This window comes from Sorex araneus, chromosome 6 (assembly GCF_027595985.1).
Source record: "Sorex araneus isolate mSorAra2 chromosome 6, mSorAra2.pri, whole genome shotgun sequence".
Classification (NCBI taxonomy): domain Eukaryota; kingdom Metazoa; phylum Chordata; class Mammalia; order Eulipotyphla; family Soricidae; genus Sorex; species Sorex araneus.
The window spans coordinates 34,471,839-34,492,126 of record NC_073307.1 but is presented as its reverse complement, the minus strand read 5'-3'; the positions used below and the strand labels follow the sequence as shown (position 1 = coordinate 34,492,126).

The 20,288-nt window shown below is 39.5% G+C and overlaps 1 pseudogene; it reads left to right on the top strand.

The window, feature by feature from the left end:
* Nucleotides 1-12,558: 12,558 nt before the first annotated feature.
* On the top strand, nt 12,559-12,684 carry LOC129406130 (5S ribosomal RNA; annotated as a pseudogene).
* The last annotated feature ends 7,604 nt before the right edge of the window (nt 12,685-20,288 follow it).

The window sequence follows — 20,288 nt, the reverse complement described above, 5'->3', positions numbered from 1 at the left end:
GATTAAGTTCTATAAGCAGTGAATTTTAATCCTTGGGATTCAAGGATGGTTCATTAGATAAAAATCAATGTGTTGGGCCAGAGAAACAAGTGAGTAGTATTTGCCTTACATGTGGCAGACCCAGGTTTGATCCCTGGTGCCCTACATGGTCGCCCTCGCCTGCCAGTAAGGATCCTTGAGCTGAGTCAGGAGTAAGCTCTGAGCATCCCTGGATGTGTTTTCCCCATAACAAAAAAAAAATCAATGTGTTATATGCCACATTAACAGAATATCAACATACAAAATCAGCTGTGCACACCAAGTCATTTAAAAGGAAATAAAGAAAAATAATCCTATGTGATAGCATCAAAAAGAAATAAATTCATAAACGTACTTAACTAAGGAGAGTGAAAAAGTACAAAATCCAGATGAAAAAGATTTAATCAGACAGAAACACCTGGGAAGACATTCCATGTTTATTGATTAGAGGAACTAATTCTGTTAAAATATACATATACATATAAATGATCTATAGATTCAGTAATAGCTCTCGAAATCCCTGCCTATGTTTTATAAACATATAAACAACAATTCTACAATTCATATGGAGCAACTAAAGGTCACAAATAGTCAAATCACAACTGAGAAAAAGATAACAAAGTTGGAAGAATACTTGATTTCAAAATATATTATAAAAAAACAATAATAAAAACAGTATAGTATTGTGTATTATGACAGTTATTGATGGAACAGAACAGATGGAACAGAGCAGAGAGTCCAGAAATAAATCCACAGGTACATATCCACTTAATCTCTGACAAGGATACCAAGAGCACATAATGAGTGTAAAGACAGTTTCTTCAACAGTGGTGGTGGGAAAACTGGACATCTACATGGAAAAGGATGGAATTGAAAAACTCCTTTATACAGTGCATAAAAATCAATCCCAAATGAACTAAAGAACTGAATCTGCAAAACTAGAAGAAAAACTTAGGGGAAAATTTTTAATACAATGTTCATGGAAATGATTTCATGAGTGTTGTCAAAAGCATAGACGAATGAAAAACAACAAAAAGCAATTTTTTTGACTAATTTAAAACTGAAGCACTTCTGTAGGGCAAAAGGAAAAATAAAAGCAGTGAAAAGGGATCAGAAAAATAGTTGGAGAGTTTTAAGGTGCCCCACCGTGACCCATCCCAGTTCCACCCCACAACCATATGATCCCCTGAAGTTTACTGGGAGTGTCTCTGTGTACCTTTGGGTGTGACCACCCCCTTCCCCCAAAAAAAAAACAACCTAATGAAGGGAAAAGTGTTTGTCAAGCTTTTCTCAAAAATAAACTCATAATTCAGCAGCAAAAATAAAACAAATATTAACCACTTCCCCCCCCCCCCAAATATTCAATTACTTTACCAAAACTGGGTTACAGAATTGAATAATCTTTTTTCCAAAGTGGATACAAAAGCACAATAGGAATATGAAAGAAAAAATAAAGATCTAACATCACTAATTATCAATGGAATATGAATCAAAGTTACTGGTAACCAATGAAATATCACCTCACACCAATTAAAATGGCAGCTACAGAACATAATGACGACTAAAAACTAGAGTTGGTGTTGGTATGGAAACATCAGACCCTGTGTCTATGGGTGGAGAAACTGGGGCAGTTTCATGACCCCAGCAGGACTCCACCATCTCAGGACGAATCTCCTGAATAATCTGCTGAAAATTTGGGTATGAGGGTTTTGTGACTGAACTCTCCAGACATTCTTGGGGTCAGGATGGGCTGCCTCTCCCCATTTCCCTGTACCTCCAGAAGCCATGGCAGTCACGTCCACACCCCAAACTACTCCAGTTTTCCTTTCCCTACAAAAATACCAAACGCCCTAAACAAACACGATGACCTCTTATACCTTTACTACAAACCATAATGCACAAAACTAGAGAAGAAAAGTGGGTGAGGGTTGGGGGCGAAGAGTGTTGGGGATGGTACGAAAGAAACGGGGGACATTGGTGGTGGGAAATGTACACTGGTGGAGGGATGGGTGTTGGATCATTGTATGACTAAAACCTGAAGATGAACAGCTTTGTAATGGTCTATCTCATGGATATTCAATAAATTTTTTTTTCTAAAAAGGAAAAAACTGGGGCAGTTTCTCACTGCCTGTGGGAAAAGGGTGGTCTCCTGTACAGCAGGCTAGCGAGAAGTTGCACCTACCCCAAATCAGCAGAACTATATCCCTCCTGGTGGTGCTCAGGGCCTACCCCTGGCTCTGTGCTCAGGGATCACTTCTGGTGTTCAGGGGACTATTTGCAGGGCTGGGAATGGATCTGCCCTGTGTATGAAAGTGCGTTAACCCCTGTACTATCTCTCCTACCCCTGTTTTCCTCCCCAGTGACAGACACAGCTGTCTCACAGAGTCAGGTCTGGCTGTCCTTTTGGAATGGTGGGAGGGTGCTCTTCCACACGGGTGGGTAGGTGTGGTGGGGCAGGAGAGTGCGAGGGATATGGAGGGATGATCCATGAGCATGTCATTCTTTTAACTCATTCTTTCAACAAATGTTGCTGGGCCACCCATTGTGTCTGGTACTTTCTAGATTCTAAAAGTAAAGCAGTAGGTTAACACAAAGTCCCTCTCACCCTCAACTCTCCTGAGTTCCCTTCCCCCTCCCCAGACCGCAACCCCCACCCTGCCTTACTTGGGACATTCTTTGGGAGCGAAGATAAGAATGATTTGATAACAAAATAGAATGTATTGAGCATTTTGGTGGGTGAGTTATTTAGAAAAATAAAGCACTAGATTAAAATAAAAACAGGTTATCAGTGATTACTCTGGATAAGAACTGTGTGCTGGAAGTAGGTAAAGGAACAAATATGATAAGTTTTCAGTATCTGTATTGCAAACCATAATACCCAAAAGGAGGGGGGTGGCGGGGGAGAGGAAAGTGCCTGCCATAGAGACAGTGTGTGTGTGTGTGTGTGTGTGTGTGTGTGTGTGTGTGTGTGTGTGTGTAGGGAGGGGGAATGGGATGGAAACTTAACAGGAAACAGTACACTGGTGAAGGAATGGGTGGTGGAACACTGTATGACTGAAACCCTACCATGAACAGCTTTATAACTATGTATCTCAGTTAATTAAAAAAATTTTTTTTAATAAAAACCAGGTTACATCTTGGGGCCAGAAGGGTTGTTATCGGTTGGAGGAACAGAGCTGAATTGTGTCAGCCAAGACAGAGGGTGTGAGAGAGAGGCTGGTGAATGGATCCTGAAGGCAGAGGGCTGGGGCGCTTGAATTTGTTTGCTGAAGAGCAAGACAGCAGGGAAGCCATTGGGCAGAAAAGAAGCAAGAGTGAAGGGAGAGGAAATTCTCAAGGTGGGAGGCACAGAGCTCTCATCAGAAGTTCCTTCTAACACCCAGATTTTCTCTGAGGATTGAGGCTGCTTCTTCTGAGCGACTGAGTGGTTGGCTAAAGTCCCGTGTTAAAAGGATTCCTCTGGCTGTTACTTCAACAAATCATTCTGCCAGGGAAGACATTTTAGGTGACATTTAGCTCCCAGGCACTGCCACAAGTTGCCCTTTGCGGGTTTCTCTGGATTTGTTTTGGGGGGCACACAGGGATAAACGGAATGCGATCCAGCTGGTGCAGTATGCCACTTCATTTCCTGCTCTACTAATTGGAGAGGCGTCTGTGCTCCTGAAACATCTCTAGAGACACCACAGGGCCCTTCCGAACAGAAGATGTGGCTGTCTGAGGCCACTGCCCAACCCTTCTGCTCCAAGTATGATGGGCATTCTAGAGTACTCCACTTCTATGTACCACGTTCACTTGGCCTTGGCCAATGTTGCCAGTAAAGGAGCCTCCTTTCGGAGTCTAGATGTCAGGGGGACCTGGCTGGAGGTCTATGTGGAAGTGCTGGCATAGCTGAATGACAACCCCCCACAGAAATGATAACAAACCCTCCAGGAGCTGAGGTTTGTTATGGAGTCTTGAACTGCCTCACTCCTATTGAGATGAAAATTTCCCAGTCAACCTGGAAAAAGAAGGGCCCTGCCCCCTGCAGCTCCAGGCTGGTTTTATTGTGAGAAACAGTTGCTGGCTTTGTTTTTCTTGTTGTTTGAGGGAGAGGTTGTTTGGTCTGGGCTGCTCAGGGGCTATTCTCAGCTCTGTGCTCTGGATCGACCTCTGGAGATCCATATGGGGAACCGTATGTGGTGCTGGGAATCAAACCAGGATTTGGTCACATGCAAGACCAGCACCTTAACCCCTGCACGATCTCTCCAGCCTTTGTGTCTGATTTGGAAGCTACTCAAAGATGGTTTGATTTTTAGATAGAGGCCAGAGCTCCCCATATTGCCCACTGAAATCTAAGACCAGCAAATATCACAAGATGATTTCTTCACCAAACTATAGAGCCACGCTAAAGAAGTCACTAGTTAAATCACACATGGTTGTCTATGGCCAGTCTCTTTCATTTTAATTTGGGTTGAACTCCTTGGGTTTATCTTTATCAAAAGCTCCTAGATTTATCATACTTTAAGCATGAGAGTCTCTGGTTTTCCTATTGTTCATCCTTTTATGAAATGATCTATGTGGATAAAGCTGTGTGGATTTCAGCCCTGACCAGTATTCTCTATCCCCAGCCCTGCCCCAACCATTTTACACCACTTTTTAAATTTTACTGAAGATAGAAGAGAGACAAAGAGACAGAGAATTGAACTGTCAGACCTTTAAAATGAGAAGCCCTTGACTGACACAAAGGGATTAAAAAAAAAAGGCAGATGTGTTAATGCTGTAATTTCACTGTGCATCGGGTGTCTTTTTTTTTTTTTGATTTTCGTTTCATTTGGTTGTTTTGCAAGCTTGGCATTATAGAAGAAAAATAGGATGTCAATAAATTCAACTTCGAACATCTATTCAATGAGTTATTTCCTAGTAGAAGGGGAAAAAATTGAACCAGGCAAGGCAGTCTAGAGGGAGACCGCGTAAATGACTTGTAACTAAGAGGATATGACCCTCTGCATAATTCATAATCATTAGTCTAAGTGACACTTCTGCGGTCACTCTGCCAGGACCCGCTAATACAGTGGGGCTGAAACCCAAACAGTCCACTCAGCAGCGGCCCTGTGTGATCAGGTTTCTCTGCAAGACAGCTCCCTGAAAGCCTACATTTGGACTGCAGGGTGTGTTTTATTCCTCTCTCTCTCTCTCTCTCTCTCTCTCTCTCTCTCTCTCTTAAAACAGAAGATGCTGGCTCAGCTTCATCACGTGTGCAATTTAAGGGTTGCTCAAGTGATTCTTTAAAACTGCATAAAAGCAATTCTGCTGTGCCTGGGAGACAGTATTGCTAGAATGTTCTGTGCATATATCTGCATGATTTCTCAGGGCTAATTCAAATTTAATGCATTGGTAATTCCTTTTCCGCCGAAGCCACCCAGCAGTAATCTGAAGGTTACAGAATGATCTTCCAGCTCAAATAACAGTTTTAGACAAGCATAAATGGAGAGGCAGGAATATAATGGGCAGAATTAGGCTCACAATGATACATTCCATCCTCATTACAGCCCTAACCACAGCTGAGAGTGTCTTTAGAGGGATAATCCTAATCGAGTTTTAATAAAACTGGGAGTCAAGCAATAGTATCTTATTAATTTTTTTTATCAAGATGGTGTAATAACCAAAATGACAGTCTATGAGCAACTTAGAAAATATTTCCCTAACAACTTAAAAGACCAGTCTCTGGGTAAAATCAACACTTTGATTAAAGCACTTAGAAGAACCAATCACATATCTCTGGGGCATCAGAGTATAATTTAGCTTAGGTGTCACAAAAATATTGGCATCTAATTAAAGTCCATAAGAGTAAAAGTTAATTAGGGGTTTTCATTTTATAATAAATTAAGGTTTCTTAAAAAAAAGGATAATACAGGAATTATCTCTAAGCCCCACCTCCAGTTTCTTTATTATGATCATTTTATATTATCATGATATATTTATAATAATAATATGTCAATACTAATCACTAATAATTAATTACAGCTCATATTCAGTGTTTTTTTTTTCAGAATTGAACCCAGGTCTCATATAAGCAGCAAGCATTACTCCTACACCACATCCACACCCTGCCCCTCAAATATCTGTTTCTTCTGGGGGGGTGTTAATTTGGTCATATTTCTACTACTTATTTTGTTATCAAAAGTCTTTCCTATTTGGTTCTTTTATTTTCCTACTTCCTACTCAACAAATTGACGTGGCCCCAAAATATAAAGCAGATGAACTCATGGGAGATTTCTGAAGCACATCTATGCCAAGGAGGGATTCTTCTATTTATAAGTGTTTCCCTTAAGGTTTAAAAAATTGTGAAAGAGATTGCACAACTATTCCTTGTTCTATGTGATTAAACAAAAACATTTGGCTTTGAGTGTTGTCAACCTAGTAAACTTCATAGGAATAAAATCACTAAAAGCTGTTCTTTCCTGAAACCAAGTAACACTCACTGGCAGATGTTAACTGTTAGTAAAAGGATTGCAACCAGTAAATACAGGGGACCAAGGTCCTACTAGATACAAAAAAAACCTGACATCATCTGTGTCACTTACAAATCTGGTATTAATTATTTGATAAGCTTGGGGCTGATTTTGTAACAGAGACATTTTGTTGTATGAATGGTGAATGTCAAGGATGACTTATTACTTTGAACACATTTAAAAGAAAGGCTAATATGATTTCTTATAGGAAAGACCCAATGGCAGCTGCAGCAGAGAGTCAATTACACTGTTGTGTGTGCTGTATAGCCTTATTTTCCAGAGCCAAAGGAAAAAAAAAAAGAATAAGGAACATGAATAGCTCCAGAGAGATGATGTTTTGGCTTCTCTGATTCTAAGATTACAAATCTAAAGAATGAAAAAGCAAAGAGGAAACAAATGATTCTTGCTGAGCTATCTGACCAAAGGGGTCTTTCAATTTCCATAATGAATTCATGAGAAGATTTAAGCCCTCAAAACAAGCCTGATAGACGAGCAAGTAAAGAGGCCATAAAAAGTCTACAATATCATTTAACACAGCTGGACTTACTCTCCCAACAGATTTAGAAAGAAATCTTAGAATAGTAATTGTATAATCCATTTTTAAAAAAAATATGAGCCACGCTGAATATAGCTCATTATGGAACAAACAAAACAAAACAAAATAAAACAGAACAACACCCAAACTAGCTGAGATTGATTAGACAATATGGTATGATAATATTCCCTTTAAGGGGATATTCCCAGTTTAATTTGTGGTTATTTATCTCAAGTGGAGGAAGAATCTTTGAATTAAACAGAAGGTAGACTAAAGGCAAGCACGTGGTCCCTGAGCAGCCCTCTCCTGTCTGTCTGCAGAAGCCCAGATTTACAAAAGGAATTGGTGTCTCTGGCAGAAACAATCCTTGTCTGTTCTTAATTGATTTGTCCTCTGAAAACTCCAAATTGTCCATATCTTATGTTGACAATTTGCTGACAATACTATTACTGAGAATGCTGTTTTGTTTTTAGTCGAATCATATATCAGAGAGGCAGAACTGGGGATGAGTGTTGTGTTGTTTTCAATAAATACATGTTTTCTTGGTGCTAAGGAGGTCAAGAAGATACGGTAGAGTAGCCTGTAGCTAGTGCTTTATATGAAATGCTGAGGCTGCTTTCGTCACCCTCCAAGACTAGGTGTTAGAATGACACACAAGCAGGATCTGAGTGATTTCAAAAAGCCAGAGCTTGCTGTGGGTTCTATTATATCTACCTTGGTGCAGTAAAGCAGACCAGAGCTGTCCAGATACCTGCTCCGGGGATGCTGGTGCCCCTTAGGAAGCACTGCTCAGTCTTTTTCAAGCTTCCTTTGCTACTCAATCAAGTGATGAAAAATAAGGGCCCATATCATTGTTACAAAGTTGGGGAATGACACATATTTGAATATATGAATAAAATGAAAGAAAACCACTGCTCTTAACCCACCCCTGTTTTTAGTAGTTCAACTAATGGAGTTAATTTTAATAAGAAGAAAGTATTATCTCTGGAGAAACACACTGACTGAACACATATGCCAGTGCCTTCCCTACCATTGGTGCGATGAGAGGCAGAAATTTTAATGTTATTTCTCTTAAATTTCTTGGGTAAGGTTGGTAAATACTCAAGCTTGGAAGACTTATTTCTAACCATATATTTTAATTTCAGATACCTCAAGAGTAAACATAACACTTCTCTGTGTGCGTATATATGTGTGTGTGTGTACTGTCATATATATATATTTATATGCACATATATATGTCACTGTCACTGTCATCCCATTGCTCATCAATTTGCTCTAGTGGGCACCGGTAACATCTCCATTTTGAGACTTGTTGTTACTGTTTTTGGCATATCGAAAACGCCATGGGTAGCTTGCCAGGCTCTGCTATTTGGGCGAGATACTCTTGGTAGCTTGCGGGGCTCTCCGAGAGGGATGGAGAAATGGAATCCGGGTCGGCCGCATGCAACACAAATGCCTTACCCACTGTGCTATATCTCCAACACTTCTGTATATTGATAGTAATTTTTTGTCTTGGGGCCAGACCTGGTGATGCTCAGGGCTTATATCCCTGACTCTACACTCAGGTACTCCTGGCAGTACTTGGGGGACCTTATTTGATGCTGGGGATGGAACCCAGGTGGGCTGAGTACAAGTACCCTATCTGCTATACCATGACTCTGGCTCTATTAAGTTAAATAGATAATATATATGTGAAACTTTATAGAAAATAGACTAACAAGAGCAATACAATCTATTTCAGTCATTTCCCTTCCCATTTTATCATGCAAATTTTACTAAAACTATTTTATTTGATTTTATCTTTGGGATGGACATACCCAGCAGTGTTTAGGGCTTACTCCTGGCTCTCTGCTCAGAGGTCACTCATGGCAAGTGTGTGGGATAATATGTGATGCCGACATACAAAAAAAATTCAGTACTAGGATAATGTTCAAATATAGCAACATGGTATAAAACTATTTTCAAAATGTTTGTCCCAAAATTGCTAGTCAAAGCATAAAAAGCGATTGATCTATTTTTTAGAGAAAAATTGGATCATCAAGCAGAAATTACAACTATTGTATTGGTAAAATTAAAAGTTTGGTGCTGTTCAAGATCTGCAGGTGAGGCAAAGAACACAATCACACACTGTTAATAAGAGGAGAAACTATTAAAAATATTCTGTAATGACAAATGACCAATATTTTAGTGTCAATAACACCATAATTCAAAATAAGGAAAAAATTAGAAAATTACCCAAATAGCTATCAATCATATCATTTGTTTCCATGCTTAATGGAACATTATTCAGTTGCTGAAAATAGTGAGCTCCGTAAACCCTCTCACGGAAGGAACTCACAAATAGGTCCTACTCCATCTCTATCCTCACCAAAACTAGAAAAAACATCTGATAGTATGCATGGCATAACTTTTCTTTAAAGATTCAATTTATTCAGGGCTGAAGACACTTATATACCAGGGTTAAGTTGCTTGCCTGCATGTAGCTGACACCAGTTCGATCCTTGAACCACATATGATACCCTGAGCATTACCAGGAGTAATTTCTGAGCATAGAGTTACAAAAAGCTCCTGAATACTTCCAAGTGTGGCCTCCAAATCTAAACAACAACAAACACTCAAATTATAAGGGTTGAAGGAGGGCGATATATAAAGTGAAGTCAGTTTAAAAACCAAATATTTAAAACACTTTTTTTTTCTAAAGGGAAACTCAAACTATTGCATTTGGGACAGACACATGAGAAGAGAAAGTGGGGGCTTTTAATTTCTTCTTGTATCTTTATCATTTTAATAGCCCGTTTATATTTGTGATTTTACTTAGAGAACTGTCAACCAGGTTAATTGGATATGGAAATTATGATCCAATTTTGTTTTTTTTAAATCTTCTATGTTTAAATTTTTCCATACTTGCTATTTATAATTTATACACATAAGGCCTAAGTTGATTTTTTAGAGTCATTTCTTTTTAATTCTTTTTCACCTGCCACTAATTAACTTGCTGCTTTAAAAATGGGTCCTATATTTACACTTCTCTGCACATAATGTTGAGGAGACTTTCCTCCTGCTTTGTCAATCTAGCAAAATCCTCTCTTACATTTAATTCCAACTCAAATATTCTAACACCTTTGAGTTCTTTGTTTAGTAGGTGTTTAATCACTGTCTCCTAATATGACTAAGCCCATTTTTTTTTCTTGAAGTCTTCAAAGCATTTTGGGACTGTTTAAAAATATGTTTACTATTGGATGAGCTTCTCTCCTCCCTCCCTCCCTCCCTCCCTCCCCCCTCCCTCCCTTCCTCTCCCTCTTTCCCTCCTTCCCTCCTTCCTTCCTTCCTTCCTTCCTTCCTTCCTTCCTTCCTTCCTTCCTTCCTTCCTTCCTTCCTTCCTTCCTTCCTTCCTTCCTTCCTTCCTTCCTTCCTTCCTTCCCTCACTCCTTTCTTCTGCTATGGGCAAAGTTTTGGCTTGTGTTAATGAGTCTATAATGTTCTGAATTTTGAAAACATGTAATATCAATAGCATACCCCTAAAAAAGGAGTTCCTATCCATAGTCCTCATTCATATTTTAAAGCTCCATCCAACACACACCCGTTCTCAGCCATTTTCCCAATGTGAAATACCATTGGCTTTTAATGAACATGCTGGCAGGATTTCAGGCTTTTTTTCTTTTCTTTTTCTAAACCTGCAGGGGAGAGAACTGCAGCAGAACTAAGGGAGAAGTAATGGAGTTCACTGCATGAGAAATTTACGTTATTATCTGGCAGTAGATTGGTTTACTTACCCTGAACCCACCGGCTCTGTCCCCTGATAATCACCTTCACACTCAGTTGCACTTCAGAGCTTGCTTACCATGTTGCAGTGATGTTTACTCCCCAAGTTTATTTGATGTTGGCCATTTGAAAACATTATCATTTAAATTGGTTCCTGTAACTAATGAGCATATGTTTCATATGTGTTTCACAGGAGTGAGCCAGTGGAAGTGGCAGGCTGATGACAGATTTGTATGGCGTGGTTTTAGTCAAGGTATAATGTCAAATCTTCTACTGTTTGGGTGCTCAGCACTTCTCTGGAGGGAGATAATGACACATTTATGGGGAGGATGAGAAAATGGAAACCAAAAGCTGAGACAATTACGAGCTGACTTAAAAGAAATCTGGAGTGCAAAATGTTTAAGATTTGCTTTGGGGCCTTTAGAATGTACTAAATGAAATGACTATTCCCTTCAGACACGCTGGAGGGAGATTACCAGCATGTTATGTTCCTTCCTACAAGTGTAGACTGCTGTAGCAGGTGACACTGGGTGACAGCATGCAGGATATATTCACATAGAATGACACTGAGTTTTAGGATGCTTGGTAACCACACCGGTATGATTTACATTCCCCACCCCCACCCCAAACTTTAAGAATTATGAAATAACTTCACAGAAAGCAAAGTAGCAGAGAAAGGTAGTTAGGAATAAGATGGAAAACCTGAAAGAAAATTTTCTAGACCCAGAAAAAACAACAATAAAATCATCCACCCAGTTTCTCGTCAATGCACTTCTATCACATACTTTCGTAGTTCCTGGAACTGTGTTCCTCCAGCCCGACTCAACTGTTGTGAAGAAGGGTGAATTTTACCCTGCCCGAAGGTGGGCAGAGGCCTGACTAATCAGGAGCTTGAGTTCTGTTGGTTGCAGAGAATAGAGATGAGAATGTGACCACAGTTACTGATATGTATATTATTTGGCAGTTACCATTGAGAAAAAGGCACACTCATTTTCCTGTAGACTTGAATGTGGAACTGTATAGCTTTCACACACAACAGGGATAAGAATGGAGCCACTGTTGACAGAAGGATCAGGTCCTGTGACATTACTTAAGACCCGAATAGCAGCAGTGATGACTTACATAACCCAGAACGACTTAGTAGCATGGCACAATAACTTGCTTTTTCTCCTAATTTGGGTTAGCTTGAATTTATTGTCACTTATGATGAAAAAGCTTCTGATACATGATACTAGTCATTGAGATCCGGGCTGGAGTGCTAGTACAGTGGGTAGGGCACTTGCTTTGCATGTGGCTGACCTGAGTTCAATTCCCAGCACCCCATATGGTCCCTGAGCACAGCTAGGAGTGATCCCTGAGTCAGAGTCAGAAGTAAGCTCTGAGCACAATCAAGTGTTGCCCCCAAACAAATATGGAGACCAATGTTTTACTTTAATATGGATGCTGTTAAAGCTTAGAATCTCTGATTAGGCAATTTTCCAAAGAAGAATAACAAACGGCTCACAGACTCATGAAAAATACTCAGTTCCACTTAATACTGTAGCACTGTCGTCTGTTGTTCATCGATTTGCTTGAGTGGGCATCAGCAATGTCTTCATTGTGGGACTTGTTGTTACTGTTTTTGGCATATGCTAGGCTCTGTCGTGCGGGCAGGATACTCTGGGTAGCTTTCTGGGCTCTCTGAGAGGGCCGGAGGAATCAAACCCAGGTCGGCCACGTGCAAGGCAAACGCCCTACCCGCTGTGCTATCGCTCCAACCCATACCACCCTGAACACACCGAACACACCTGATCTTGTTTGATCTCAGAAGCTAAGCAGGGTCGGGCCTGGTTAGTACTTGGATGGCAGACTGCCTGGGAATACCGGGTGCTGTAGGCCACTTAATACTAGGAAATACAAATCAGAGCCACATTATATCACGTAATATCTATCAAAATGGAACTATGTATGTATATATAACTATACATATGTGTAATGTATAGGAATACAAACATATACACTACATGTATTATACATGCAAAAAGATAGGTCACATTAATATTGGTGAAGATGTGGAGAAATAAGGACTCTGACACACTATTAGTAGAAATATACAGTTGGGTGGCCTCTATGGAAAATGCAAAATGGAAATAAAAACCCCAACCATTACTATCATATAATCCAGCACTACCACTGCTAGAGATTTATCAAAGGAATAGGAAAACACTGCTTTGTAAAGATATTTGCACCTTTAGGTTCATACAGTGTTATTCACAATATCTAATGCATGAAATCAACCTAAGTGTCCACCAGCAGAAGATGTTTTATAAAAGATGAGAGCTACAAACTCAGTGGAATACTACTTTGCCATGAGATGTACATAAAATTGTGCCCTTTAGGACAAAAATGAATGGAACTTGAAGTGATTATGCTAAGAAAATGCAATTACTAGACAGTTGCACTCAGATGTGAAATATAAATAATAAAAAACAATACTTGGCGAAAAATAGACAGGTGGGGACTATGTTGGCTATGGAAGGAAGGTACGGTGGATGGAAGAAATGAGTACAGGGTCTATTGTCATTGGGATGGTACTAGAAATTTCATGGGGAATGCAGTGAATCCTATGCACAGAGGTTTGAAGCTATACCCCTGAAGTTCTATAATACTGTAAATGAATGATAAATCAATATAAAAATGGGGAAATATAATTTAGTCTTAAAAAACATTGAACCAGATACTCTCTCAGGTTCTTTCCTCTTTTAAGAGCTATGAACTAGAACTTAACTTTTCTTTAATGCTAAATGAGCTCTAAAGGAAGATGTGAGACTACAAACAATATACCCATCTCCTTCACTGTTTTTAAAACCATCTTCCAAGCTGGCACAGTAATTCCATTACTCATTCATATGTATATACACATCATAACTTACTCTCCTTTTGCTAGAGTGATTGCAACAACAGATTCATTATTACATATAAGCATGGGTTTCACATTTTAAATAGCCCTTTACACTTGAAATGTTTTAGCGTTCTTATTTGGTTAAAAAAATAAAGACCATGAACGCTCAAGTGATATTACTGGCCTTTGCAGTTCTGAAGACATATGTTCTATTTAAATCACTACTTGAAAAATATTTATGACTACATAATTCACAAAACAGAGTGTATTCTTAACGACAGCATCAATTTTCATTGAATAATGTAAATTTGTAAACATTTGTTACAATGAAAAACGCTTTCAGAAGCTTCAGTTTGGAAATTGAATTTTCATTAGTAGCTTTTAAACACTGCTCTAGAAAGATTGTTGCCCTACATATAGAGATAGTTTTATATATATATAAGAGATGCTGGGATGAATGTTTGTATGCCCACAACCATATACACAAATTCACCTCTATCACGGCATTTGGAGTTGGGGTAGTTGGGAGGTGATGAGGTACAGAGGGACCCCCCATGAATAAGACTAGTGCCCCTATAAAAGTGATCCCAGAGAGCTCATTTGCTTCTTCCAACATAAGATAGCACTACAAGAAGTCAGCAGTCTACAGTCCAAAACAAGGGTATCACACACAAGCCAGGGCGGGTACCCAGGTCCTCTATTCTTATCATCCAGTACTGTGCAAAATTTCTTTTGACTATAAGACACACAATCTATGGCATTCTGCTATAGCATCCCCAAAGCCTAAAATATATATGATCTGAAGAGAAACCAGAGTACATGTAACAACTTTAAAGAACTAAGTCATAACATATAATTATGACTAAGACCAAGAACATAAGGTACAACTATGTTCATGGGAACCTCATTAATAAAAACAAAAATAAAACAGAAAATGACTCAAATGACTATAGGTGGAGGAGTAAATTGATTACAGGAATATTATATTGCCAATAAAACAAAATGCAGGACAATTACATTCAACACTAAGAAGAAATCTATGAGATAATGGTGAATAAATAAAGAAGTCCACACAGATTATCTTCGTACACAATGGTATATTATTTCTAGAAAGCTCAAAGGTTGACAAAATGAAGTACTATAACGTTCTTTGTTAAAAGCAAGGATGTGACGAATCTGAATTCAGTATGGCCCTTACTTGCATTAGGGAAGGGAGGCAAAGGAAAAGGCCTGGTAAAGGGGCATGGCACCAGGTTCTCATGCACTGGAGGTGTTAGCACTGTTGCAGGTCTTATCATACTACCAGTATTATAGTGGCTTTACTATTTTTCCTGATATTTGTAGCTGATACATTTGCTATATATTTTATGCATGTCAAATGCCACAAAATGAAATCTTGATCATGCCTGGCCGGCAAGGCAAATGGGCCAGTTTGCTTATGCAAATATAATAGTAAAGCATTACTTGCTGACATACATGCAAAATGTATTTTGCATTTGAAAATTTATAGGCAAAATTCACTCCTACCATTCAAAAAATAATTCAAATTCAAGATTTAGTTTGTGTAGAAATGAACAGATTCTCAAATTCAGATAGTCCCCATCACCTCAAGGGCTCTCCTTCCATTTTTGCACGTAACAAGCAAAATACAGGAAGTTGGTCAAAGCATGTGAGACAACATAGTATCTAAATTTTCTTCCTAGAGTTTGCTTAAACTGTGAACTTAACTTGAACAACCTCTTGTCTATTAAGTATAGTCTTTCTCCTCTCTCTTTCTTTCTCTCTTTCTTTCTCTCTTTCTCTCTCTCTTTCTCTCTCTCTTTCTCTCTCTCTTTCTCTCTCTCTTTCTCTCTCTCTTTCTCTCTCTCTTTCTCTCTCTCTTTCTTCTCTCTCTTTCTCTCTCTTTCTCTCTCTCTTTCTCTCTCTCTTTCTCTCTCTCTTTCTCTCTCTCTTTCTCTCTCTCTTTCTCTCTCTCTTTCTCTCTCTCTTTCTCTCTCTCTTTCTCTCTCTCTTTCTCTCTCTCTTTCTCTCTCTCTTTCTTTCTTTCTCTCTTTCTTTCTCTCTTTCTTTCTCTCTTTCTCTTTCTCTCTTTCTTTCTCTCTTTCTTTCTTTCTTTCTTTCTTTCTTTCTTTCTTTCTTTCTTTCTTTCTTTCTTTCTTTCTTTCTTTCTTTCTTTCTTTCTTTCTTTCTTTCTTTCTTTCTTTCTTTCTTTCTTTCTTTCTTTCTTTCTTTTTTGTGTGGTAGGGGGAGGGTGGGCGGGAGAAGACAGGATTTGGGTCACACCAGGTTGTGCTTAGGGCTTACATGTGGCTTTTTGCTCAAGGATCATTCCTACTGTTGCCCAGGGGGTAAGTGGGGTACCAGGGATCAAACTGGGATCCACAGATGCAAGGCAAGCACACTGAACCTCAGTACTATCACTATTGTCCCTCCCCACTCTTTTTCTGCATAAAGAATTATTTCTTAAGCAAGATATTATGGAGTTTAAGAAGTCTCTAAATCAAGTAACTTAGAGTTCCAGTAAATGCTTTGCCACTATTCTTGACTGTGTGATTTCCTGGCTAGTTACTTAACCTCTTTAAACTTAACCTTTTTTTCACCTGTAAAATTAGGTTAAGAAAGTACCCATATTTCTGAGTTATGAAGATTAAATACAACAAATAGCTACAATAAAAACAAATGTCTATATTGAAGTTCAGGGGCTGGAGCGATAGCACAGCGGGTATGGTGTTTGCCTTGCTTGCGGCCAACCCAGGTTCCACTCTTCTGCCCCTCTTGGAAAGCCCAGCAAGCTACCGAGAGTATCCCACCCACACGGCAGAAACTGGCAAGCTACCTGGCATATTCAATATGCCAAAAACAGAAACAACAAGTCTCACAACGGAGACGTTACTGGTGCCTGCTCGAGCAAATCGATGAACAATGGGACGACAGTACAACAGTGCTGCAGACATGGCAGTAAATAAATATTCAATAGCTTTTAATTATTATAATAATTATGTCAATAACAAAAAGATTAAAGCCAATGAAAAATATTTTAAATATGAAAGAAAAAGATCACTTGAATTCTCAAGACTAAGACCTTGAATGTACACTTGGAGTCAAATTCCAGAAAGCATTAAAAGAGAATCAAACATCTCCACGATGGGGTTTTCTGTCCCAACTTACAATATTTCCTTGAAGTTAATGGGTGCTCCAATGGAGGAAGAACAAGGTGTCTGATAAAACTAATAAAAAAGAATCTATCTACAAGCCCTGTGAGACTGCTTAAACAGGAACAGGAACTGCACACAACAAATAGTGATACTTCAAGATTCTAGACTAGTCCCCTATAGCTACCATATGAAAATACTAACGAGCAAAAATATTCAACTTAGGCTGGAGAGAGAGCTCAGCAGGCTGAAGCAGGAGTTCTGCATGCAGGAGGCATGTGTCCGATCCCCAGCACCACACCGTCTCCTGGGTACCACCAGGAATCACCCCCACTTCAAACAGAGCTGGGAGGATAGCCCTCCGATACTGCAAGCGTAACCCCCAAACAAACAAAACTCCTCAACTCTGTAAGCCTGCACACATGTATGTGAACATATATACACATATAAAAGAATCTACTTTGTCTTGTAACATTGCACACATTCTGTTATTTGCTCAGCAAATGTCTCAGAGTGAATTAAAATAACTTAATAGCCAAGCAGTAACAATGAAAAAGATGTAATAATGGCCTTTATAGTAAGAAACGATAAATCTCATAACTTAACAATTACCTCCTACTTTATGAAATTCATTCTTAAATTTGAGGAATCTAATAAATATGCAAATAAAGTATTCCTTTAATCCCATTAATGCAAATATTTATATATAAATTTAATTTACTTACATTATAAAAATTTCCCAGTTCTGTTATCAAATATAGATGTTTTCTCTGTGCTTTGAAAACACTGTAATTTTGCAACGGGAAATGTGAGTTATCTCAAACTTGCCTTAGGGAAAAAGCATAACCATTGAATCAGAAACATTTAGTTGTGGTTGAAACTCGATCTTTTTTTTCTTCCTGATAGAGAAGCGACTGACTCTTGCTTTGACTTGAAAATCAGTTGCATAGTTCAGCTCAGTGCCTTTCTGTGGTAGTCTAATCTAGCCCTTCCTTATATTTTCCAAAGTGTGCTCTGAATGTTTCTATTATTTTGCTATAAAATTAATGCCATGAAGCTGAAGACAAGAGGGGCCATGGATTCAAATCTCTGGGGCTCACCAGGTTGTTCTGGGGAGAACACCGGAAGAGGACAGATGTTAGGGAGGTGTGTGTGTGTGTATGTGTGTGTGTGTGTGTGTGTGTGTGTGTGTGTGTGTGTGTGTGTGTGTGTGTGTTGGTGTTGGGGGGGGGCAAGATTCTCCACTGAATTACTAATTCACCCCTTTTAAAAAAGCCTTGAGAATTTCCCCAATGGCAGGTCAGTCCTTAAGGTTAAGCCTTATCGTCCAATACGGATCACCTACATATGTTGCTGATGGCTGACAGCAGCCCTCAAATATCTGTTGTTTTATAAAATAGAACAGAACAGAAGCTGGGAGATGGCACAGGGGCTATCGAACAAGCTACAAGCTTCCCCTGTGCCTGGCCCAGGTTTGATTCCCAGCACCACAAGGTTCCTGGAGCATTGCTGGGTGCAGCCTTGAAGATCCCCAAGCACCAGGATGTGGTCTGGGTATCTCCTAGCACTGCAGGGTCCACCCAAGCAGCAATCCATCCTTGGACCTTTGTACAACCATGACCCGATTGGCCAAAATCACTGGTGGCAACCTCGGGCCTCCTAAGTACCTCTTGGGAATCCTTCCCTAGCAACCGAAAGAAAAGAAGGGAAGAAAACAACAAGAACCAAATACTGTTCTAGATTTTCAAGTCGATGTGATATTGAAACTGATTTCACAGAGCTAATTTGAAGCAGCGCGTAGATATGGAACTATGGGTAGCTTGGGGACAAGTTACAATCGGTTCAGGTATTTCATGTGTGCCTGCTGCAGTGGAGACACAGAGCTGGTTGTGTGCACAACTCAGCTGTGTCTAAATGCTCTGCCTTTCTAGTTGGAGTTGAGCTGTGAAGGTCTATTTGTAGTGTGATGGAGTGGCAAAATAAAAATTTATTTGGCCCTCTTTCCCAGTGGTAATTATAAACCAAATTGCAGAGCCTCTGGCATTCAGGAAAGTTCAACCAAGTTTCCTTTGTTTGTCAGACTTCCTGTTTCTCTCTGACATTCCTGCATTCATGAGAGTTTTGTTCCACGCAGATTCAGGGAGGTAACAAGAAGCGCTTTCTTCTCATTTCAAGCTGGGTGAATCAGTGTGTGGTGCAGCTTGGCAGAGCAGATTGGAGTGCGATTTACAGTGAGAAATCGAGCTCAAAGAGGACCCTGAGAGGGGAATGATCAGATGATTGATTCAGAATTAAGTCTGAGCTGCTAGTTTTGTAAGGCTAGGGTTTTTAGTAAAATGTCAGTTTCTCTCTCCCATTTTCACAATTGCACAGAAGCCTCTCGTGTCTCCACGGTGTCTTGGCTGCCACAATGGAAGTAAACTTACACCTGTCTGGCTATCTCCTCCTAATTCTGACGCTCAAAACTTTTGCTTTTGGTAATCTGATTGACTGGGAAAGCATTTTAAGTAAACACTGCGTGTGCATGCATGTGTGTGTATGTGTGTGTGTGTGTGTGCACATACATGCATATATGCGTGGGTGCCTATGTGCATTTACATGTGGTAGACTGATGGCATTTTGAGCTGACAGACACTGTGCTATTTGGTATTCTGTTTGCACTCTCTAAAACCCATTCAAGGCAACAGGGAAAACCTCACTAATTTGAAAAGCATGGATCACCACTATCGGAGCCGGTTTGGGTTATTTGATGTTTTAATTAAACAACAGGAGGATATCTATTTAGCTAGGGAATCAGAGCTACTTAGAATTGTGGACCATTTTGACTAGACTCATATTGACTTAATGAGGTTTTTCTGTTTGTTTCCCCAAAGGATAAAATCAAGTGGAAGAGGCTTGTTCACATCCCATATAACTGGTCTCTCCTCTTCTGTCCCAATTCTAATTTCTACTTCCCTCTGCTGTAATGAGGTCCAAGATCTATCTACTGAGCCATCTTGATCTGTTTTATAATTATTTTTTCCATGGGGATGGAAGTCGTGTGTGTGATCAGTATCTTCACTCTGATATCTAACAATGAATCACAAGGACCATAAATTTGAATGCAAGGAATGCTAGTCTAAGTGGTTATTATATAAAGCAGGTCATCACAAGCTTGTAAGTTCTTTTTATTTCTTTTAAATCATGGGTAGGTTATTTGCAGGCTTTAAGATCGTAGGGAGATTCCAATTTTGTCTTTATACGAGTATGGCTACCTTATTTTACACATGCCCTCACCTTCCTCAGGTGTAGTAGAAGCATATTCATTCACATGCTAAGATCCATTCACATCCTATCCGTTCACATAGGATAGCAATATGTATACTATTATTTGCTAAGCTCCTCACACAAGTGTGGATTTACAGAACATTTGGGGATTGAGGATGACATAATGTGTTTCACCACGAGAA